The sequence below is a fragment of the Giraffa tippelskirchi genome, chromosome 1, assembly GCF_054371585.1.
Source record: "Giraffa tippelskirchi isolate mGirTip1 chromosome 1, T2T-mGirTip1v1.2.pri, whole genome shotgun sequence".
Lineage (NCBI taxonomy): Eukaryota > Metazoa > Chordata > Mammalia > Artiodactyla > Giraffidae > Giraffa > Giraffa tippelskirchi.
Window position 1 is genome coordinate 219189821 of NC_137275.1, and position 25448 is coordinate 219215268.

At 40.8% G+C, this 25448-nt stretch overlaps 1 long non-coding RNA gene across 1 annotated transcript; it reads right to left on the reverse strand.

Moving 5' to 3' along the window:
• Nucleotides 1-517: 517 nt before the first annotated feature.
• Nucleotides 518-24967, reverse strand: LOC145540711 (uncharacterized). The gene is made up of 2 exons (XR_014078515.1): nucleotides 24897-24967; nucleotides 518-2955 (listed from the first exon to the last, which is right to left on the reverse strand). It is a non-coding gene; the product is annotated as an uncharacterized LOC145540711 (long non-coding RNA).
• Between the last annotated feature and the right edge of the window lie 481 nt (nucleotides 24968-25448).

Genomic DNA, 25448 nt, shown 5'->3' on the forward strand with positions numbered 1-25448 from the left:
ATTTTAGAGCCCCAAAACATACACTGTTTCCACTGTTTCCCCATCTATTTGCCATGAAGTGATGGGACCAGATGCCATGATCTTAGTTTTCTGAATGTTGAGCTTTAAGCCAACTTTTTCACTCTCCCCTCTCACTTTCATCAAGAGGCTTTTTAGTTCCTCCTCATTTTCTGCCATAAGGGTGGTGTCATCTGCATATCTGAGGTTATTGATATTTCTCCCGGCAATCTTGATTCCAGCTTGTGCTTCATCCAGCCCAGCGTTTCTCATGATGTACTCCGCATATAAATTAAATAAGCAGGGTGACAATATACAGCCTTGACATACTCCTTTTTCTATTTGGAACCAGTCTGTTGTTCCATGTCCAGTTCTAACTGTTGTTTCCTGACCTACATACAGGTTTCTCAAGAGGCAGGTCAGGTAGTCGGGTATTCCCATCTCTTTCAGAATTTTCCACAGTTTATTGTGATCCACATAGCCAAAGACTTTGGCATAGTCAATAAAGCAGAAATAGATATTTTTATAGAACTCTCTTGCATTTTCAATGATCCAGAGGATGTTGGCCATTTGATCTCTGGTTCCTCTGCCTTTTCTAAATCCAGCTTCAACATCTGGAAGTTCACGGTTCATGTATTGCTGAAGCCTGGCTTGGAGAATTTTGAGCATTACTTGACTAGCATGTGAGATGAGTGCAATTGTGTGGTAGTTTGAGCATTCTTTGGCATTGCCTTTCTTTGGGATTAGAATGAAAACTGACATTTTCCAGTCCTGTGGCCACTGCTGAGTTTTCCAAATTTGCTGGCATATTGAGGGCAGCACTTTCACAGCATCATCTTTCAGGATTTGAAATAGCTTAACTGGAATTCCATCACATCCACTAGCTTTGTTCGTAGTGATGCTTTCTAAGGCCCACTTGACTTCACATTCCAGGATGTCTGGCTCTAGGTGAGTGATCACACCATCATGATTATCTGGGTCGTGAAGATCTTTTTTGTACAGTTCTTCTGTGTGTTCTTGCCACCTCTTTTTAATATCTTCTGCTTCTGTTAAGTCCATACCATTTCTGTCTTTTATCAAGCCCATCTTTGCATGAAATATTTATTCCCTTGGTATCTCTAATTTTCTTGAAGAGATCTCTAGTCTTTCCCATTCTGTTGTTTTCCTCTATTTCTTTGCATTGATAGCTGAGGAAGGCTTTCTCATCTCTCCTTGCTATTTTTTGGAACTCTGCATTCAAATGGGAATATCTTTCCTTTTCTTCTTTGCTTTTCACTTCTCTTCTTTCCCCAGCTATTTGTAAGGCCTCCTCAGATAGCCATTTTGCTTTTTTGCATTTCTTTTCCATGGGGATGGTCTTGATCCCTGTCTCCTGTACAATGTCACGAACCTCCTTCCATTGTTCATCAAGCACTCTGTCTATCAGATCTAGTCCCTTAAATCTATTTCTCACTTCCACTGTATAATCATAAGGGATTTGATTTAGGTCATACGTGAATGGTCTAGTGGTTTTCCCCACTTTCTTCAATTTAAGTCTGTATTTGGCAATAAGGAGTTCATGATCTGAGCTACAGTCAGCCCCCGGTCTTGTTTTTGCTGACTGTATAGAGCTTCTCCGTCTTTGGCTGCAAAGAATATAATCTATCTGATTTCAGTGTTGACCATCTGGTGATGTCCATGTGTAGAGTCTTCTCTTGTGTTGTTGGAAGTGGGTGTTTGCTATGACCAGTGCGTTCTCTTGGCGAAACTCTATTAGCCTTTGCCCTGCTTCATTCTGTACTTCAAGGCCAAATTTGCCTGTTACTCTAGGTGTTTCCTGACTTCCTACTTTTGCATTCCAGTCCCCTATAATGAGAAGGACATCTTTTTTGGATGTTAGTTCTAAAAGGTCTTGTAGGTCTTCATAGAACCATTCAACTTCCGCTTCTTCAGCGTTACTGTTTGGGGCATAAGGTTCGGTTACCATGATATTGAATGGTTTGCCTTGGAAATGAACAGAGATCATTCTGTCGTTTTTGAGATTGGATCCAAGTACTGCATTTCGGACTCTTTTCTTGACCATGATGGCTACTCCATTTCTTCTAAGGCATTCCTGCCCACAGTAGTAGATATAATGGTCATCTGAGTTAAATTCACCCATTCCAGTCCATTTTAATTCGCTGATTCCTAGAACGTCGACGTTCACTCTTGCCATCTCCTGTTTGATCACTTCCAATTTGTCTTGATTCATGGACCTAACTTTCCAGGTTCCTGTGTAATATTACTCTTTACAGCATTGGACTTTGCTTCTATCACCAGTCACATCCACAACTGGGTGTTATTTTTGCTTTGGCTCCATCCCTTCATTCTTTCTGGAGTTATTTCCCCACTGATCTCCAGTAGCATATCGGGCACCTATCAACCTGGGGAGTTCCTCTTTCAGTATCCTATCATTCTGCCTTTTTGTACTGTTCATGGTGTTCTCAAGGCAAGAATACTGAAGTGGTTTGCCATTGCCTTCTCCAGCGGACCACATTCTGTCAGACCTCTCCACCATGACCAGTCCATCTTGGGTGGCCCCACAGGGCATGGCTTAGTTTCAGTGAGATAGACAAGGTTGTGGGCCATGTGATCAGATTGGCTAGTTTTCTGTGATTGTGCTTTCAGTCTGTCTGCCCTCTGATGCCCTCTCGCAACACCTACCCTCTTGCTTGGGTTTCTCTTACCTTAGATGTGGGTCATCTCTTCACGGCTGCTCCAGCCAGGCACAGCCGCTGCTCCTTACCTTGGACGAGGGGTACCTCCTCACGGTCACCCCTCTTGACCTCGGACATGGGCTAGCTCCTCTCCACCATTGCCCCTGACCTTGGACATGGGGTAGCTCCTCTCAGTCGCCCCTCCTGAGCTCGGATGTGGGACAGCTCCTCTCGGCCGCTGCTGCACCATCACAGCCTGGCGCTCCCGGCTGCCACCCCTGATCTTATATAATAGAAGAGAAATTTAAAGTTGGAAGAGTAGATGAACTTGATTTGTAGGCTGGTAATAGTTCATAGTCTCAAATATAAATTCATTTAGACATTTCTTCACACACGTCTTTGGAATTAGAAGCTCTACCTAGAGATGGTTTAAATAAACCTTACTGAAGGGCAGGAGAAATAGTGTTTTATGAAATTTTACTTTGATTCAAATATCACCTACAATACCTATTGTGCATTTACTGATATTCTATGTACCCTAGGCACCATGGAAGGGACTTTAATACCTTACCTAATTGAAGCTTTACAGCAACTCTGAGACATGGGAACTTTTTATCCTTTCACATAAGGAAACTGAAGTCCTCTATAGCCTTACAGTGCTGTGCTGTGTTTAGTCCCTCCATCACGTCTGACTCTTGGCGACCCCATGGACTGCAGCCTGCCAGGCTCCTCTGCCCATGGGAATTCTCCAGCCAAGAATACTGGAATGGGTTGCCATGCCCTCCTCCAGGGGATCTTCCCAACCCAGGGATCGAACCCAGGTCTCCTGCATTGTAGGCAGATTCTTTACCATCTGAGCCACTAGGGAAGCCCTATACCCTTACTATATAAGGAAATAGACTTGTTTGGGAAAAAAAATTTGTATTCAAAGTCACAGAACTCCTAACCTTCAGAGTCAACAGTCAGATTCTGAGTCCCCCTTACACCTATGTTTTTTTTTTTTTTTTTTCCATTATACAACACCATTCTGTATTTTTAATAAAATCGGTTTTGTAAGAGAAATTCAAAGAATAGATTTGCATTTTATATCACACAATTCAGAAAACTCTGTTTTGGGAGAGAATTTTCATAGCGTTCTGGAAGAATTTTTATCGGAGGGGAATACCCAGTGTTTATTGCAGCACTATATACAATAGCCAGGGTATAGGATCAACCTAGATGTCCATCAACAGATAAATGGATAAAGAAGTTTTGGTACATATATACAATGGAATATCACTCAGCCATGAAAAGGAACAGATTTGAGTCAGTTCTAGTGAGGTGGATGTATCTAGAGCCTATTATACAGAGTGAAGTAAGTCAGAAAGAGGAAAAACAAATTTTGTATATTAATGCATATATACGCAAAATTTGTTTTGTATATTTATACACACACACACACATATAATCTAGAAAAATGGTACTGATGAACATATTCGCAGGCTGAAATAGTGACATAGACATAGAGAACAGGCTTGTGGACACAGCAAGGGAAGGAGAGGGTGGGACGAAGTGAGAAAGTAGCATTGAAACATATACATTACCATATGTAAAAGAGATAGCTAATGGGAAGTTACTGAATAACACAAGGAGCTCAGTATGGTGCGCTGTGACAACCCAGAGGGGTAGGATGGGGTAGGGAGTGGGAAGGGAGGTTCAAGAGGGAGGAGACATATGTACATTTATGGCTGATTCATGTTGCTGTATGGCAGAAACCAATGCAATATTGTAAAGCAATTATCCTGCAATTAAAAGTAAATTTTAAAAGAGTTATATTTAACTTTCAAATATAAAAGTTATCTAATGGTAGAGCTAAATTTCAAAGCATCGTTTTTTGTTTCAGTATAGCAACTGAAAACATGTTATGAATGTCATATCTGCATTTTCTACATCTTTACTTCCAACCAATGCAGAAGTGTAGACAGATGAGACATGCAGGAGATCATAGCTGAGTGGTTTCCTGGGGCAGAGAGATAGAACAGAGATATCTATCCTGGGAGGCAAGAGATAGACCTTCTGGCTCTTGACTGGAGGGTAACTTGCTTTGCAAAGATCTTGGGCAAGTTGCTTTGTCCTCTCTCAGATTAGAAACAGGTAACATGTGTCTCTCTGGCATCCAGCCCCCACCTGCAGTTTCTGTGTCTCTCTAGATTGGATGGGTGTTTTTGGCTCCCTTGTGTGGGAAGCTCCTTGGATCAGTCATTGCAACTCCTCTGATTTGGTTCTTTCCTATTATAAACACTAGAAATGAGAAAAGGTAAAATTTTCTCTAAACATCATCCGGCCCTACCTCTTAATGATCAAATGAGAGACACAGAGGATCACAAAAGGCTAAACTTTGGCTTCCCAAAGCCACATGTCAATTTAAAGCAGAGCAGGGCCAGACCCAGGTCCCTGCATCCCGGCTCAGCAACCTCCCTTGCTTCAGTGTGATTAAATCTGACGTCAGATCTCACAGAGAGATGATGTTTTGTTGTTTTGTTCTGTTATCTCAGTCCAGACCATACAAGTTTTTCCTCCATAATGAAAAATGATCACCCTTCCTAAAAAGTAATTGAAATGAAAAAGACAGTGTAATCATACTGCATCTGCAGCTATTGGCATTTCAAAACACTGAGTGCATAATGAAATAATCCTTAAGGAAATTAGTTATTGTCCAAGCATGCTGCCTGCTTTGACTTCTTCCAGTGCACTCTCACATATATTAACAATGTACCGAAAAATAGTCAAGGTCTTCTTTCTTTGGTCTGCATGACAATGCCCAAAGAGAAATGAGATGCTTTAATATTATAGAGTAGTGTCATTTAATAGAAGTGTGATGGCCAAAGTCATGGCGATGAGACTCCAGCTCTGCAATTTACTTGGAACTATTTTTCCCTCCAGACCCCTGGGCTTCCTGGGAGACAAGCAGAAGCCCTGCATGATAAAAGGGCATGAAGTCATGTTATATCCTATCAGGTTTGTAAAGAGAGAAGAAAAGCCAGTGCAGAGTGGGGAAAAGAAGATGGCTCACCATAGCAAAGGCTTCTTGTGCTTCCTCTCTTTCATCCTTGTGATGATCCTGTGATATAGTCATTATTGCCCATTAATTAAAAATGAAGAAGCTGGGGCTCATGGACATTAAATAGAGAGTTCAAGGTCACTAGTGTGCCAGTAGAAGACTTTGCTGCTGTTGTTCAGTTGCTCAGTTGTGTCTGACTTTTTGTGGCTCCATGGACTGCCATATACCAGGGTGTCTGTCCTTCACTATCTTCCAGGTAGTGAAAGTTTGAGTTTGCTCAAACTCATGGCCATTGAGTCGGTGATGCCATCCAACCATCTCATCCTCTGCCTTCCTCTTTTCCTTTTGCCTTCAATCTTTCCCAGCATCAGGGTCTTTTTCTAACGAGTTGGCTCTTCACATCAGGTGGCCAAAGAATTGGAGCTCCAACTTCAGCATCAGTCTTTCTAATGAAGATTCAGGGTTGATTTCCTTTGGGATTGACTGGTTTGATCTCATTGCAGTTCAAGGGACTCTCAAAAGTCTTCTCTAGCACCATAATTCTAAAGGATCAGTTCTCTGATGCTCAGACTTCTTTATGGCCCAACTCTCACATCTGTACATGGCTACTGGAAAAACCATAGCTTTGACTATATGGACCTTTGTTGGCAAAGTGATATCTCTGATTCTTAATACATTGTCTAGGTTTGACATAGCTTTCCTTCCAAAGAGCAAGCATCTTTTCATTTCATGGTTGGTTTTATTGGAACTGCAGGACTTTCTGAATTCGAAGCTGCTTTATTTTGCTTGTTCATGTTACTTCCAATGAAGGAACAGGTTGTTTATATTTTTATACATGGTAGATCATCTTTTTCACCTTTAATACTCAGTGTCACTTTAGAGAATGACAGTGAGGTTTTTCTTCCCTTGGATCCTCAGAATGGTAAGCAGGGAATACAGATGGGAAAAACAGAAGACACACCTTTAAGAGAAGAGAGCCCTTCCTAATGGTGAGACGTATGACTTTGATAGGTCAGCTTCAGAAACTGCATGTTTTCAAAATAAGTATGATCAGTAAGTTAAGCAATGACCTCACAGAGATATAGGGAAGATCCAAGTCTTAGATAGGACTTTGGCCTAAGGAATCTGTACATTTCTGTGATTTATCATTTGATTTGCAGCACTTTGGTTAACACAGAAGGTACATTCGATTCCTGTAATTTTAGGTTCCTAAGTTTTGTCCAAATGCATATTTTTGCAAGAAAAGAAAAAGATCCTCGGCAGTGTTATATTATGGCTTTTGGCTGAAATCTCATGCCTAAAATGTGCAACTGAAATATGGGTTTATGGAGGAGCTCCAAGTTTTTCAGAATTATGTACTGTTTGAGAGGGGTCAACCGCAGAACTGCACATCTCTGCAGTGTCCTCAAACACTCTGAATTGCTGAGGTCTGCAAAACCAATTTGGAAACCTTCAGAATGGGAGGTCCTTTTGGCTTTCCCTCCCCAAGCTGCTCTCCAGCAGAATAGGAACCAGGAAACACTATGCACTCACTCATAGCCACCAGGTTAGAAATTCACTGGCATTAGAAAAAGGAAGGCCCTGGAGAACTGTCAACTGGTGAAACTCCTCCTTGATGCTCTGAAGCCCCCATAAAACTGCAAAATATTGGAGGTGAGAACTCAGCATTTTTTTTTCAGCCAGAGACACTAAGCTGAGGCTCAGAAACAGGAAGGAAAATGTTTAATAAGACACAGTGACTTTGTTCCAAGATTAGTACTAAATTCTAAGTTGCTTGACTCATTTGGTGCTTGAGGAATTGTAGAATTCCAGGATGAGACAGAACTTCAGAGATCATCATTTCACCACCATTACCCCAACTGGATATTAGTAGGTTTCCAGGGAAAGGGAGTTTCCTGAACAAGTAAGTTTATGAATCAGTGCCTACTATATTAGAGATCCATAATGTCTTTGTGCAAAGTTCTGAAAAGTCTAGCATAAAAGATTTTTGTTTTGTTTTTATTACAGTATAATTGGAGTATAATTGCTTTACAATATTGTGTTAGTTTCTGCTATACAACAAAGAGCATCAGCTACTTGTATACATATATTCCCTCCCTCTTGAACCTCCCTCCCACCCCACCCCCATCCCACCCCTCAGGTCATCACAGAGCACCGAGTTGATCTCCCTGTGCTATATAACAGCTGCACAACAGCTATCGATTTTACACACAGTAGTGTATATGTGTCGATGCCACTCCCCCAATTCATCCCCCTCTTCCCTTCCCCCTCCTGTGTCCACATGTCTGCTATCTACTTCTGCATCTTTATCCCCGTCCTGCAAATAGGTTTATCTGTACCATTTTAAAAAAATTCTACATAGAAATACATCTGATTTTATTTGTTTCCCTAACTCATTTGACTGCAGAGCCATTTTCCTCCAGGTTGGCAATTGACATACTGGGAAACACTTGGACTTTGCAGAATACAGTTTGGAAGTGCTGGCTTTGGCTGTTCTCACTGGATACTTAGTTCCTCTACCAGCCAGGCTACCATGTAGTGTCCAGATAGTGTCTGCAGCAATGAGGCTCTCATCAAACCATAAGTTTATCAAGCAGATGATCATAATATGTTCCCAGTCGGGTTTCCTGTGCATGAAAACAAGGGCTTAATAATCACACGACTATTGCTCCCACAGGCATTCCTGCCACAGCTTTCAACAATTCCAGTCATCACAATGTCAGTCCTAACATTTGGCTCCAAATGACTTGCTGCAAGCCTGGTTCTCCTCAACGGGATCTCTCTATGCGGACGATAGCCTTGCAAAGATTTCAAGATGTTGATCATAACTCTCTTTCTCTCAGAAGCTTGAACTTCTTCCTGTTAACCACTCCTTGGTTCTTTTTCTCGTTTCTCACACAGAATGGTTTCAAGTCTCTTCACCATTTTGACCACTGATTTCAGTTAAAACCACGGGCTTTTAAGCTATGAGACAAATTTAGGTTCAGATTTTTAGTTATGATGCTTGGTACAATAGATGCATGAGATTCTCAAAACATTTCTGACCTTTGTTAATCTCATTTTTTTTCTTTTACCTAATCAGAGGTATTTATCTCATATCTATCTTATAAAATCAACCCCATAAAGCTATGTTGATAAATAAACTACAGTGCATGTATGACCTACAATATAGTACTTGATATATTTTAGCCTTGACACCTTTATTCTCAGAACCACACTAATTGATAGGAATCTACCCAAAAGCAGCATCATTTCAGCCCATCTTGTGAACATTTGGTTAACAAGTAAAAATAGAAGGCGATACTAAGGGAGGTGATCGTCCCTCTGTTTCTGACTTCTTTCAGAGGACCGAGTTTCAGTTCTTCCTCATGTCATCAAGTTACAGTTGACTCCTTCTCTATCTGGTCCTGCTCCCCTTTGTTCTTTACAGGTGTTTCTGAGAGCATTCCTCAATAAACCACCCACATGCAAGTCTCCAGTGACATTCTGCTTTTGAGGGACTCCACCAATGACACACAAATAACATGGGGATTTGGGAGGAGGGAAGAGTAGCTGAGATCTTGATACTTGAAAGAGCAATGAGCTAGGAAATTTCAAGTCATAAGAGCAATGTGCCCTCACCTCATACTCTTGAGGTGGAGAAATCTGAGAATACACGTGTTAACTTGTATGGGAAAGTTATGGTTTGATGAGAGCCTCATTGCTGCAGACACTATCTGGACAGCATGTGGTAGCCCGGCTGGTAGAGGAACTAAGTATCCAGTGAGAACAATCAAGGCAGCATTTCCAAACCGTATTCTGCAAAGTACAAGTGTTTCCCAGTAATAAATCATGTCTCTGCCGCTTGGATTTAATTCAGTTTCTAGTTGGACGGGGAATTCTTTCTTCTCTTTAAGGATGCATACATTTTATAAAGTCCTGGCTAGTGGGAAGACATAAGAAATGAGTGAGCACTACTTTAAACCTGTTGGATCAGTCTTATTTTTTTCTTCTAGGTCTCAGTTTCCCAGCAACACAATGGAAAAGTTGAGCCAGATAATCTCTGAAGGGTTGTGTGGGCTCTGTCCTTAACACATTCTATTTCTTTTCCAGAACTGCATCATTTATTCTCCTATCCTTTGAATGGAATTTTGAGATCTTTTAAGCAATTGACAGGTAATTATAGTGAAACAACTGTGGGGTAATTCCATTGCTTGGTTTTGAAGACATAATAGTAAGAGTGCTAGAAAAATCTAGAAGTCCATGAAGATTTCCATCTAAGTGGCTAGACATCCAATTAAATGAACAATACAAAAGGGTAGTGGGTAATAGATAAAGTCCAGGATGCTACAGGAATGCAACAGAGGGAACTCACCAATACAAAGAAGTGAGGACAATGTCCTTTAAACTAAGTCTTGAAAAATGAGCCACAACAGATAAAGAGTTTCCATACAAAATAGGTGCAAAATCCTAGAGGCTTGTATATACTTGCCTAATTTGAGCAACTAAAAAAGGCAACCCTTGTAAAAAGGTTCTACATATGCTGAAGATTATGAAAATAAATAATATGTATTTGAAAAAGAAGGGTCATCTTATATTTTGTCACCAAACTTAAATAGTCTATGCCATAATTTGTGTATGTGAATTGGCACATCTGCATAATCTAGAGGTTTCCAAGAAAAATAAATTCTTGGGCCTCACCCCAGACCCACTGAATCAGAATCTTTTTGGTTGGGGGGTCCAAGAATCTGGGTTTCAATTATTTCTTTGGGTAATTCTTATGTAAACTAGAGTTAAGGTAGAGTTTTGATTCATGTTTACTCAATCCATTCAGATGTATTTGTGATAAATTAGGCTGTATCATTGGCAGGATTTCATGCAAAATGTATTGGGATGCTTGGTGATGGTTATAACAGGGACAAAGAACTTGTAGCTGTTTCTTACATCAAAATTGACTTTTCCTCAGCCATCCAAGGCAGAGAATGATGCCATCTAGTTGTTTTTTGGGTAAAGTTTCTTGGGCTGTGGATATTTTCAATGCAAAATACACTGTTCTATTTCATTTCAAGGTATTGAACATAGCCTTCTGGGATATCTGACTCAAATCTTGGTATTTGAACTTGCTTTCATAAATATACAGAAAATCAAACACCCAGTCTTGAATATTTGATGTTCAGAAGCCTGCCTTTTATCCAGAACTACAAATCCTCTTGCAACGTCCCTAAAATTTGTGTACAAAACATGAGCTCATTCAGATCTAAAATATAGCTCTCTAGAGAGCATGATGTTTACAGAATTTGGGGATATCAATTATAAGACAAAGACACTTTTCTCTCTGCAGCCAGCCAACAATAGCCCTGTTTCTCCATAAATATCGTCAGGGAGGTGGGGGTTGGTCAGATAGGATCTGGTTGGTGCTGCCATGTGAAATACCTTTTATGTGTCAGTTTTTAAAGAAATGGGATAATTTAGCATCACCCTAATATCCTACATTAGCATGCTGAAACCCAGGCCCAGATAAGAAAAACTGCCCTTCATTGCTAAGAGTCATATTAGCACCTCTTTAGGGCAGTAAAGGAAAAGATAAATGATAATGGTAGGGAAAAAAACAATTTCCATAGTGCTTTCAATTATGACTAAAGGCCAGTGTGTGAGGCAGAGACTTTTATTGAGAGATCATAACATATAATGCATCATAAACCCAACAACCATCAAGAGGGACAAATGGCATGTAAGAAAGAAAACCCTTCCTTGGTAAGACATTTGGTGAGTGCACCTGGGGAATCCTAGGATAATTCAAACACGAATTTGGTGCATTGCATTTGTAACACAGAGCAATCTCCATCTCAAATGTTATTGTTTTATTTACAGTCTGAACTAATGGCTCCACCACCACCACGTTGCTCCTCTGGGTTCATATGACAATCAAATACTTAGAGGGAAAATAAAGCAGGTTCTAGGACTTCTGATAAGGCTCCCAAAAGAAGCAAATTGTGAAAGAGCTCTAGATAAGAACGTTTCTCTCTACAAAAACTGATTTGGGTCTTCATAGTTCTTATACCTGAATTCAGCTCCAGAACTTTTTAGTGTAACTATACTCAGTAAGGTGCTCAGAACAACTGAAACATCCCTCATTTGGCAGATTCTACTCTCTTGAGAGGGCTTCCCTGGTAGCTCAGTGGTAACAAGCCCTCCTGCCAATGCAGGAGACGTGGGTTTGATCCCTGGGTCGGGAAGATCCCCTAGAGAAGGAAATGGCAAACCACTCCAGTATTCTTGCTGAAAAATCCAGAGGACAGAGGAATCTAGTGACTTACAGTCCATGGGACTGCAAGAGTCAAACACAACTAGTGACTAAACAACAACAACTCCTTCAGAAGGCAATTTTGGTTTTAAATAGCAAATATTTTTCTTCACTATGCATCCATAGGTAATTTATTCTTATACTTGTCAGCTGGCCTTATTTTAAAGCAATTAAATATTCGTATTGGTCTTCACCAAATTATACTAGAAGTTTTAAGATGGCACTTATCATGACATAAATACCTTGGTTTTCCTTAGACCATGTAGCATCATGCTTGGGACATGGAGAACTCTAATTATTCCCATATTCTTTATGCTAAATCACGTCCCTGGATCACAACATGTGAAAACCCATCTGAGTTCTAAGGAAAGGTTCCAAAGCACCCACTTAAGCTGGAGTTTTGACTCATGTTTACTTAATTCATTCAGATGTTTTGTGATGAATTAAGCTGTTAGCAATGGCAAGATTTTATGCAAAGTACATTGGGATGCTCAGTGATGGTTATAAGAGGAACAGAGAACCTGTGGCTGTTCCTGGTATCAAAACTGACTTTTCTTCAGCTACCTCTGGAAGAGTATGAAGTCATCTAGTTGCTTTCAGAGTAAAATTTCTTGGGTTGTGAAGTAACTCTGTCTATGGATGCTTTTAATGAAAATGATTTGACCTGGTAAAGTAGAGAGAGTACCATGGTGTTTACCAGGGTCACCTGGAGTCTCATCCCAGCTCTCTACTAACTGCCTGCTTGAGCTTAGGAATGTCCCTTCCCTCACTGATCTTTGTCGTATTGATCTGTGTAAAGTGATAAAGTAAGTGATCTCTAAGGTCCTTTCAGCTCCAAAGTTTAAAGATCTCTGTCAATTTTGAAGTCACCTATTTTGGGTTTCACCATTTTTACACCTAATTTTGCTGTCTCTTGTGAGACACAGGAAACTAAGTCTTGTAAATGTAGTGTGATGGGTGTTTGAATTTCCCACTAATAAGACTATTCATCAAATTCAGGTTGTATTAATATAGCACCGCAAATAGAAAAATGCTAATTTTAATGCCTTATAATAAAGAATGCTGATGAGCTAATGGAGAGGAAGGTGCACGAATATGAAAGATTTAATATGAGATAGAACGGACTTGTGACGAGTGTGGCATAAATAAAACCAAAGAGCTGGCGGGGTCGGAAGAGGAGATTGCTTCCTCATAGTGGGGATTGGGATGGCTTAATGGAAGCATTTTAGTTGACACTTGAAAATTCAAGTGGGAGACCTTCTCGAGTTTTGACTGATACATAAAATGTGATGAAACAGCATGAAGGATATAAAACTAGAAGTGAAAGTTAAGGCTGGATTATGAAAGGAAACCCAGGCCAGTTCAGGTCTCTGGAGTTTTTAAATTAGTAGTTATCAATCCTGGCTGTACATAAAAATCACCTGGGGAACATTTAAAAATTATCTCCACTGGGGGCTCATCTTCAGAAATTTAGTTAATGGTCCATATTGAAGCCTAGGCATCTGTATTTTAATTTTTAACTCTCTAGATAAATGTAACATACAGGCACAGGTAAGAATCAACCATTTATGTATGGTGGGGCGATGGAAGGTGTAAGGCAGGTGAAGGATATAACTACAGTAGCCTTGTAATGAGCTGGAGAGATTTGTGTCCTAAGGGCAATTGATACATGAATTGCTTTTGGGAAGGGAGACCCTTCTTTTTTAAAAGATGCCCTTTGTAGTGTGAGTCATGTCTGGTTGACTCCAGGTATCATAAGGAAACAAGAGTCTGCATGATTACGGGTTTCCCTTGTGGCTCAGCTTGTAAAGAATCCACCTGCAATGTGGGAGACCTGGGTTCGATCCCTGGTTTGGGAAGATCCCCTGGAGAAGAGAAAGGCTACCCACTTCAGTATTCTGGCCTGGAGAATTCCATGGACTGCATAGTCCATGAAGTCACAAAGAGTCTTGTAAAGTTAAAAAAATAGATAAATAAACTAATTAAAAAAATAAAATAAAAATAAAGGCAATTAAAAAAAAAAAGAGTCAGACATGACTGAGAGACTTTCACTTTCACTGATAATTAAGGAGAGAGGAACACCAGAGAAAAAGCTTGGTACTGCTTGGCAGGAAAGTTAGCCTCAAGAGATGGGTGTGACCTAGGTAGGGCTGGAGTGAGGAGACCCTTAGGAAAGGAGATAGTATCTAATGGATTTGTTCCAAATGAAAAGCTGTTGCCATAGTACATTTCTCTTTCTCAGAACCTCATAAATCTTTAGTAAAATATCTAAGAAATGAAAAATGCTGGCTGTAGTAAGACTTCTTGTGGAAAGTCATGAAAGCCTAGATAGTCATGTTGAGATTTTCATGGTGTAAAAGAGCTACTGTGGACAGCTAGCACATTATATTCTAGGTTCGAGAGCTGTACAGAGCTAACTGGTATACCTTCGAGAAGGTTCTCAAACATGACTAAGCCACAGAAATTGTGAAACAACTAATTATAAATGTAGACGCCTGGACTCAATGCCAAACTTTATGTTAACCTGGGTTTTGATGGTGAGGAACCTGTACTTTTTAAGTGTGTGTGTGGTTTTTTTTTTTAACTTTTTATTTTATTTGAAGTAGAGCCAATTAACAATGTTGTGATAGTTTCAGGTGGATAGCAAAGGAACTCAGTCATATATATACATTTTATCCCTCAACTGCTATCTCATCCAGGCTGCCAAATAACATTGAGCAGAGTTCCCTGTGCTATGGTAGGACTTGTTGATTATCCACTTTAAATATACTGGAGTGTTTATGTCCATCCCAAACTCCCTAACTATCCCTTCCTCCCATTTTCCCCCCTAGCATAGGAACCTGTGTTTTTAACCAGTTCCAAAGACTGAAACTGTGTCAGAGGTCCTGAGTTTGGGCAAGGCTTGTATGGAAGATATATAAGAGAGTGGGAAGATCCGGAGACAGGGAGGAAGAGAGACAGCTAGAATTGAGAACTTCTTATCATAGTTTGAGAAAGAGGAAAAAATGCCTTTCATTTAGATAATTCTAGTGGGTTTATATGAAGAAAATAAGATAGCTAAAATAACTGCAGGTCATATGAAATAAACAAATATTTCCATGTGTCTATGCCTGGCCAAAGACATCACAAAGCATCTTTTTTTTTTTTTTTCTTTTCTATTTCTGCTATCCCCTGGGACAGATTGCTCTGGGCCTCACAGAGTTATGAATCAGAGTGTTCTGACATATGCAGCTAATAGAACATGCATTAGTCTTAAAATTAGGAGCTCTGTTCTGAGTGTCCATGATTTCATTCTTTATTCCAAGAATATTAGCCTCTCCTAATATAGAAGAGATGTGAAATTTTCATACACATTTCACTGACTATCTTACAATGAATTCACCACTCATTTAGTCTTTTCTTCACCAATTCTACTCTGATTACCCAGGAGACAGATCACAGGAATGATTCCCTACTAGCTTTATTTCAGAATTACTAAGACTGTCAATCATAGTGTCTTTGAGTGAGGAATTTTCATTTTAGGGTATATATACCTTCTGTAATTAAACAAAAATGAATGTGTGTGTGTGTGTGTGTGTGTGTTTGAGTTCCTCTAGCACTAGGGAGGGCATCCATAAGATTTTCCAAGAAGACCACAATCCATTCATTATGAAGTGTCCCTGGTGTATAAGAAAAGTGAAAGTTGCTCAGCCATATCCGACTCTTTGTGACCCCATGGACTGTAGCTCACAAGACTCCTCTGTTCATGGAACTCTCCAGGCCAGAATACTGGAGTGGGTAGCTGTTCCATTCTGCATGGCATCTTCCCAACCCAGGGATCAAACCCAGGTCTCCTGCATTGCAGGTAGATTCTTTAACAGCTGAGCCACCAGGGAAGCCTGGTATACAAGAAAGAGCACAGCTAAATTTGAGTACCGGCCCTGACACATGCATGAGTGTGACTTTGCAGAAGGTCATCACTCCAAGTCTCATTTTCCTCCCACTCTACACAGGGATATGAATTCAAATTATCCAATGCATTTAAATATGCCAGTTAGAAAGCAATAGAATACAGGGAGTTCTTGTACCCCCATAAGAAATCTTATGTGCACAGAGATGGAGCACCATAGCTAGATCCACCACAGATTCCATTAAAAAAAAAAAAGCCATGAATGAAATAAATAATGATCTTTGTAACTGAAGAATTGTGTTCATATAAATTAAAGTATCATGCTCTCTAATTCACTCAACATCAGGATTACCACTAGTATAAATGTAAGACTTGCTTCCCTGGTGGCTCAGACAGTAAAGAATCTGCCCGTAATGCGGGAGAACTGGGTTCATTCGCTGGGTTGGGAAGATCCCCTGGAGAAGGGCATGGCAATCCACTGCAATATTCTGGCCTGGAGAATCCCCATGGACAGAGGAGCCTGGGGGGCTACAGTCCATGGGGTCATAAAGAGTTGGACACAACTGAGTCACTAAGCACAAATGTAAAACTAATGATAGTGATGATAGCAACTCTTGTTTATTGAGTGCTTACGATGTATAGGCACAGTTTTATTGAAGCCCACAGTCCTATTAGGTGAATATACTTATATCCATCACAGGAATGAAGAAGGAAGCCTGAGAGGGTTGAGTGAGTAAATGAAGGTCAGAGTTAGGGCCAGAGTCAGGGGTAGAAACTGAGGGAAAGAAGTTTGCAAGAAAGCTGCTCTCACTTATCTTCAAAGACAGCCAAAGGGGAGAGAAGTTGATTTTCATCTGCGTGACTCCATAGAGTAGCAGAACCATGATCAGGAGTGGCTATGCTATGAGGCTATGAGGGTCCAGTTTTATTAGAAGTATTCAATGCAGGACAGGAATAGAGGCACAGACATAGAGAAGGGAATAGCGGACACGGGGTGGGGCAGGGAGAGGGTGTAGGGGAAGGAGAGGATGGGACGAATTGAGAGAGTAACACTGAGGTATATACACCACCATGTGTAAAACAGAGAGCTAGTGGGAACCTGTTGTATAGCACAGGGAGCTCAGCCCAGTCCTCTGTGATGACCATTATAGACAAGGCTCCTGAACCGGATGGAGGGATTAGGGTGGCCAATTGTAGGGGTCTCTTCCCAAAGTTGGAGCTTATATTTGCATGATAAAAATGGCCTGTTTCCTTGGTGATCACTGTAAACTCCTCAGGGAGGAAATGGAATTGACAGGGACATTTGCCCCTTTGACTCAGATTTGATAGTTTGTCTTAAACAAAACCATAACCTGATTCCATCTCAGCTCTCTCCTGAGATATGTGGTTGTTGTAACGTCTGTTGCTGATTTCAGAAACAGATGATGTTAGCATGTGTCCCAGATGCCTTGGGAGGCTCACCTGAAAGGTAGCTTTGCTACTGACATTTTCATAGCTAGAAAGAGGCTAGCCCACTCATTTGTGAATTTACAGATGGCGTAATGACCCTTCCCCATGAAAGGCTGGAAGACTTGAATGAGATAGTGTATATAAAATGGCTAGACACACTGTCTGGCACATAGTAAATCTTCAGTGAATATTACTTGAATCCAGTTCAGTTCAAGTAGGCATAGAGATGTGCTCTCCTGGTCCCCTTTTAAGGAAGGTCAGGCTACCCAGGGACTGTGGATGGAGTTGGCAGAGAGCATCCTACTGCCAGCAACTCCAAACCCATCTTTACTGCAGGGAACAGCCTTACGGAATCTGCACCCTCCCTTGGGAGAGCCTACACCCAGAGACTGAGCCAGGCGAGGATTGCGTCTTCCCGTTTTGGTCTGATGTGAGACACTCGGACGAGCTCCTCTCTGGCCTGGTGGGGCCTTGGCCAGGCCTGCGTGGCTGTCTGCCTTCTCCCTCTATCAGTCCCACACCTCACACCTCCCTCCTCCTTTCACAGGCACTGATCCCCAAGAAGCACCTTGAATTCTAAACTCCACCTCAGTGTCTGCCCAGAGAACCCGACCTGTAACACTTGCCCACACCCCACAGACTTAGGTGTTAATTGAGAAGATCCTCCTCATTCCAGCTTCCTGGAAGGTGTCACAAGATTTGTACAAAAATACAAATCTCTTGCATTTTTAGGGTATTTCTTGGATATTTGTTGGGGAATTCTTGGGTATTTCTTTTTTGGGTATTTCTTGGGTAATTCCTGGGTATTTCTTTGGGTAATTCTTGGGTGTTTCTCTGGCCTTTGGTTCCCTTTGGTTTTCAGCAGGACAGCTGGGGCCCCAAGGCCTGTAAGGGTCCTCTCAGTGCTGACACTGCAGGAGGTTTTATTTCCTCCGTTCATATTCTCATCACACCCACCGGGAAGCTTCCTTGGTGTCATATTTTCTATCTTGTGCTCTCAGAGCATCCTGTGTCCACAGCAGAAAACCCTTCCACTGCATTGTCATTTAGCTTTCATGCAGCTATCTTCTTTACTGGATGGAGACTTTTGGATTAAAGATGCTGTCTTGCTTCCCTTGTAGCTCAGTTGGTAAAGAATCTGCCTGCAGTGCAGGAGACCCGGATTTGATCCCTGGGTTGGGAAGATCCCCTGGAGAAGGATATGTCGACCCACTCCAGTATCCTTGCCTGGAAAATCTCATGGACAGAGGAGCCTGGTGGGCTGCAGTCCTTGGGGTCGCAAAGAGTTGGGCACAATTGAGCGACTAACACATACTACTTACTTAATTCATCTTAAAGTCACCTGTGGCACCCACCGCTGGGTCAGGAGCCTTGAAGGTATCTGATAAATGGATGCTTAATAAATGACCCCATGCAGGCTTTCTCTGGGTTACTCTGACTGAGGAACACATGATGAATGGCACCCCATAACTCTCTCTCCAATCACCCTCTCTTTCGGTGAACCATATCCTACTTCGTGAAGATCAACTTGTTTTCAAATTGCTGCAGGACACAAACGTGTCTAAGTAACTGGTTCAGAAAATGAAAACATGGCACTGTATTTTAATCAACTGTCAAAATCAGGTGGTACAATTTGCTGAAACATCATCCCTTCCCAACCAAACATATCTTGCTTAAAATGAAGTTGCTTTGTATTGATTTATTTTGTTTCCATGTAAGAAAGTAAGGATGACAGCTACCAAAAGACAAAAGGGCAAAGGGTGATGGAGTGATTGGCATGAGACAGACTGAAAGGTTGCAGGAGAATTTGGGAAAGGAAAGGAAATTATACATGCCAGGCATTGTTTTAAGCTCTTAGCCTGTATTTAACTTAATCATTGTATTTAGCAGACAAGAATGCTGGGGCACAAACTGGTTAATGATTTGCCATGAATCCTGTAAGAGAGGTCACAAAAGTAGAAATAGAAACTCAGACATTTCATCTCCATTAAATGGAGCTGTCTGAACAAATAAACGGAAATGAAGACCTGAGAGGTATCTCGATAATGAATCATCAAGTATGTTGTATGTAAATTGTTCACAGAGTGGGAAAGGGGGAAGGAGAAAGAGAGAGAACAAGAGAATTACCAGTAATTGCTAAATAAAGTAATACTTATCTTACTTACACGTAGAATCTAAAAAAAAAAAAAAGTCAAATTCATAGCAGAATAGAACAGTGAATATCAGAGTCTAGGGGGTGGGGAGAAGAGGAGATATTAATCAAAGGGTACATACTTTCAGTTATAAGATGAGTACATTCTAATGTACAGCCTGGTGACTACAACTGATAACCATGTATATTTGAAATTTGCTAAGAGAGTAAATCACAAGTGTTCTTCCTGTTTCCCACCAGCAAAAATGTTGGCTATGGGGGGTAAAGGCTATGGTAATTTAATTGTGGTAATCATTTTACCATGCATACATACATCAAAACATCACATTGTATACCTTAAATACGTACAACTTTTATTTGTCAAAAATAGATCCAGGGACTTGCCTGGAAGTCCAGTGGTTAAGACTTTGCCTTCCAGTAAAGGAAGTGTGGGTTTGATCCCTGATGGGAAAGCTAAGAACCCATATGCCTCACGGCCAAAAAACCAAAACATAAAACAGAAGAAATGCCGTAACAGAGTCAATGAAGACTTAAAAATGGTCCACATTAAAAAAACAAAACAAAACAAAAACTTTAAAAATAAATAAACACAAGCTCTAAAAATACTTCTTGAGTAGAAAGCAATGATCTAAAGAAGAGGACATATATAATTGCAAAGCATGTTTCCTGCTCACAAAGAACTTCAATAGATAGTTGGGAAGACAAGACATAAGTGCATTAAAAATAGAACTAAATGGAATACTACTCAGCCATAAAATGGAATGTATTTGACTCAGTTCTAATAAGGTAGATGAACCTAGAGCATATTATACACAGTGAAGTAAGTCAGAAAGAGAAAAACAAATATCATATCATATATAGCACATACATGTGAAATCTAGAAAGATGGTACAGGGAAGCAATGGAGATATAGACACAGAGAACAGTGGGGGAAGGAGAGGGTGGGACAAATTGAGAGAGAAGCATGGAAACATATATGTTACCAGATGCAAAAGTAGATAATCAGGGAATTTACTGTATGACACAGGGAGCACAAACCCAGTGCTCTGTGACAACCCACAGGGTGGGCTGGTGGGAGGCGGGAGGGAAATCCAAGAGGAAGGGGACGTATGTATACCTATGGCTGATTCACGGTGATGTACGGCAGGAACCAACACGACATTGTAAAGCAATTATCTTCAAATTAAAAGTAAATAAACTTAAATTAAAAAAGAAAACAAAAAGAGAGAGATCTGGCTACCGAGGGCAATGAGGCAGGGATGTTCCATCGCCTTCACAGTAATTTCAGAGTCAAGAGAGTGTTTCTAGTAGGGAAGTCAAGATTGACTGCAAGGAAGACCCGTCTTCACTCCCACTTCATTTGGCTGTGAAAGTGAGTGAAGTCTTATTTCCTCCACTTCTCTCTGACCCCTCCTTTCAGGGTCTCCTCTCACTCCAGAGTTATCAGAGGGGGCCTCCTGAAAACAGAGGTCAGGACTTCCCTGGTCGTCCAGTGGTTAAGAATTCACCTTCCAATGCAGGGGACGCAGGTTCAATCCCTGGTCTGGGAAGATTCCACATGCTGTGGGCAACTAAGCCCTTGCCCCACCACAACTGAAGCCTTTGCTCCTAGAGCCTGTTAGCCACAGCTACTGAAGCCTGTGTGCTCTGGAGCCCAGGCTCTGAGGCAAGAGAAACCACCGCAATGAGAAGCCCCCACACCTCAACAAAGGGTAGCCCCTGCTCGCCACAACCAGAGAAGGTCCTTGAGCAGCAACGAAGACCCAGCACAGCCAAAAATACATAAATAAATAAAAATAAACAAATGAAGTGAACTGTTTACAAAGAGAAAACAGAGGTCATACTGTACTCTCCTCGCCTGGCACTTCAGTGGCTCCCTGTCCCCCCAAGGATAAAGGACCTTGCTCTATGCTGCCATGAATTTTTCACATGTCAACCTACTAATTGAATTACTACTAATCCACCATAAGAGAAGAGAAAAAGAAATCAGGTTTTCAGAAACCAGCCCTATAGCCAGACAGGTTGCCCCATTTCATGGAGTCCTGTGGGCCTTGCCCGGAAAATTATCCACATTTTTTTTAGTTTACTTTCAATTATGAATTGATTCACAGACATAGAATCTGCCTATAACCACACCTCCAGCTATGTACCTTGAGTATTTTCAAAGAGAGAAAATATAAGATGATATGGAAGAATCAAAGAAATCAGTCTCCATTAAAAAAAAAAACAAAAAAACCTATTCATTTCAAACATGGGCCCTAACCAGGAGAAAGGCTTTTGCTGAAAATGGCAGGACTCAAAAACACAAGGCTACTTTAAAGTGGGAAGCTGTTCTGGTGAAAGAGCATAGAAAAGACAGTCCTCTCTGTGAAGATTTTGCATCTGAGTGTGTAATATAGACGTGCAGGTCTGATTTCCTTTGCAGAGAAGGAATGTAACATTGTGACGTTTTTGAAATTCTAAACCTGAGAACAGAGGTCAGGGGGAGTCATTAGAGTCTGCACACAAATGGCAAGGTATGCTTTATGAATGCTGAAGCTGGAAAGATCACTTTTAAGGACGTCCACAGGTTTCCCTCCTGCCCACCCCTGCATCTGGCCCTTCTTAAAGGGTCTCTCTTGGAAAATAAAGTCGGGGATTTTGTTTTTTTTCTGAAAGGACCCACAAAGCAAGAACAGATGTGACACGGGTAACCTCTACTTTGTGCATACCTCAGAGAAAAACGACACGGACTAGAACAGGGGATCTGGCCGCTGGCCAGAGAGAAGGACAATTGGAGTGTAGGCCTCTAATGACAGGGTTCACCTCAGCTCACTCCTTTCACCTCACGCAGCGAGTGCAGGTGGGGAAAAGGGGCTGGGTCCCCGCGTTGCAAGCAGAGATGAAGGATTTGCAGAAAGCTGCCGTGTTCCTCCCTTTTCCCCACCTCAGAATGCCCCACTGCTTTAGCGGACCCCTTTAAGTGACTGGAAGGTGTGACCTTCCAGGGCTGGTGGCTTGAGCACCAGCAAATGACAGCCAGGGTTAGACTTCTGACTCTGCCACCTACTAACCACGTAATTAAAAAAAAAAATTATGCTGTCTATGCCTCCTGCTCTGTTAACAACACAAGGATAATAACATGATCTACTTCACCAAGTTGGTTTCGAGAATTTGACAGAAAGTAAATTAGGAACAGGGACTCCCCTGGTGGCTCAGTGGTATCTGCATGCCAATGCAGGAGATGTGGGTTCGGTCCCTGGGTCAGGAGGATCCCCTGGAGAAGGAAATGGCAGTCCACTTCAGTATTCTTGCCTGGGTAATGCCATAGCCAGAGGAGCCCGGTGGGCTACAGTCCATGGGGCCAAAAGAATTGGACATGACTTAGGGGCTAAACAACAACAACAAATTAGGAGCACTTCCGTCAATGGCCAACACATAGAACAAACAGCAGCGGTGGAAAACTAGCTAAGGATTAAGAATCACTTTCCATTACATTTTATATTTATTTGGGTACATTTCTTGTTTTCCCTTCGCCAGAGAGGAAGACTCTCAAGTGTGGAAAAACGTGTCAAATTCATTTTAATATTGTAGCATCTGAACTCAGTGTCAGTGGTGTGCTGTTGAATGCTTGACAACAGGCTCTCTGAAAAGGAAGCTGGAATCTGTCCTGTTTGCCTATTTCTGTGGTGTAAATGCTCCCACCATGGTCATTTTCAAAATATCAACAGGACATCAGCTGACTCACAAGATTCCTGAAAATTTAACAATGGCATCTTGTAGGGCAATGCAAGCCAGCATCAATACTCTGCCAAATGTATGCACGAGAGACAGATGAGAAAGAATAAACAGGTCAAAAAACAAATTTAGAAATTACTGATTCCCAGATTCTCAATGATATGAATGAGCACGCTACCATTTATTCTCCCCTCCCCAGCTTTATTGAGGCAAAATTGACAAAAATTGTGCGAACTTAAGGTGCACAATAAGATGTTTTGATAAACCTATACATTATGAAATGACTATCACAAGCTAATTAACATATCCATCACCCCAATTAATTCTTTTTATTTTATGGAGGAACACTAAAGATGTACTTGTTTACAAATTTCAAGAATGCAACACATTATTAATAGCTATAGTCACTATGCTGTATGTTACATCTCCAGAACTTATTCATCTTTTTTTTGGTTATGCTGTGTCTTTATTCCTTGACCAGGGACTGAACCTGGGCCCCTGAAGTAGAAGCATGGAATCCTTGGAGTGCCGAGGAAGTCCAGAACAAATACATTTTAAAACTGGAACTTCTTTCCATTTTTCCCACCACCTGGAACTACCATTCTACTCTGTGTTTCTATGACTTCAACCTTTTCTTTTTTTTCTTTTTAGAGTCCGCATACAAGTGAGATCATATAGTATTTATCTTTCATATCTGACTTATTTAACTTAACATAATGTCCTCTAGGTTCATCCACATTGTCACAAGTATTAGGACTTGCTTTTTTATGGATGAATAATGTGCTTAACTCACAGTTACTTTATCCATTCACTTATCAGCAGACAATTCAATTGTTCCTCTGTCATGGTTATTGTGAATAATGCTGCAATGATGGGAGTATAGATCTCTCTTTTCTACCATTAACTAGGTTTTGATAATCTTGTCTATCATCTTAAAAGAGGCCTCTGGCCAGAAGAAATCTTCACTAAAGATTTCTACAGAACATGGGTCCCTTGTGTTGCGTCTCCGAAAGAAAGTGCTGTGCTTTGCTGCTCAGTCGTGTCCGACTCTTCGCAACCCTTTGGACTGTGGCCTGCAAGGCTCCTCTGTCCGTGGGATTTTTCATACAAGTATACTGGAGTGGGTTTCCATTTCCTACTCCAGGGGATCCTCCCAACCCAGGGAGCGAACCCAGGTCTCCTGTGTCTCCTGCACTGAAGGCAGATTCTTTACTACTGAGCCATGGGTGCTGTCACACATTATGCGTTTCTTGTGCACATTCATAATACACATGCATAAGTTACAGACAGTAAGTCTTACAGTAAAGAAACCCATTTCTACACTGTAATGTAAATATAAAGAAACATTTCCTAAACATATTTGATCACTAAATCTAGTTTGTCTCAGTAAACAGTAACATAATAAGGAGTTAATATCTCTGCAAAACACCCATTGGAAAACACTGTCAGAACTACTTTTTATATTTATATAGAAAAAAGTAAATATCCTTAGTAATTTTTGGAGAATATGTTTTTTTTTTAAACTTGGAACAAAATACATCATGGATATTCATCAAAAGAAAAAATCTATTAATAAAAAGTAATAGCCACTCTGTGCCGAGGAGTGTTAATGTCTAATTCTGCAAAGCAGATAAAATTACCCCATTGTACAGTTGATAAGATGGAGACTCAATAAATTTAATTAATTTACTTACTGTCATACTTTTGAACAGAATTCAGATCCGGCTCTTTGTGGCTGCAAAGCCAACACTTTTCTTGTGATGTCACATGTCAACATTAGACATGTGATGTCATTATGAAATTATGACCATTAGTTTCTGTTTAACCCTTCACTGTTCAAGCAAATTTCAGTGATGTTTTCTTCATTTTCTTTTGCTTCTCTTCACAATAATTATTGCAAAATTTCTACATTTTGCCTGCCACCCCACTTGTAGAAGCTTATTTCACTTCCTTTTAACCAACTTCATGAAAACATTAGAAATAAATGTCCTCAGCTGTTTACAGCCTAACCTGTACATTTAGCTTTATGTGTACCCAGCCTCCCATCTTTGTTTGGTTCATCTCAAGAAAGAAAGAAAGAAAGAGAGGAAAAGAAAAGAAAGTCTCTACATCTGTGCTACAGAACACATACCCCAATCTTTCTTGACTTTTCAAATTCCTTTTTTGTTTGTATCCCTGTCTTATTCTCTACCTCTCCTGCCCCAATGGATTTTTTTCAACATTTTTAACATGTTCAGTTCTCTCCT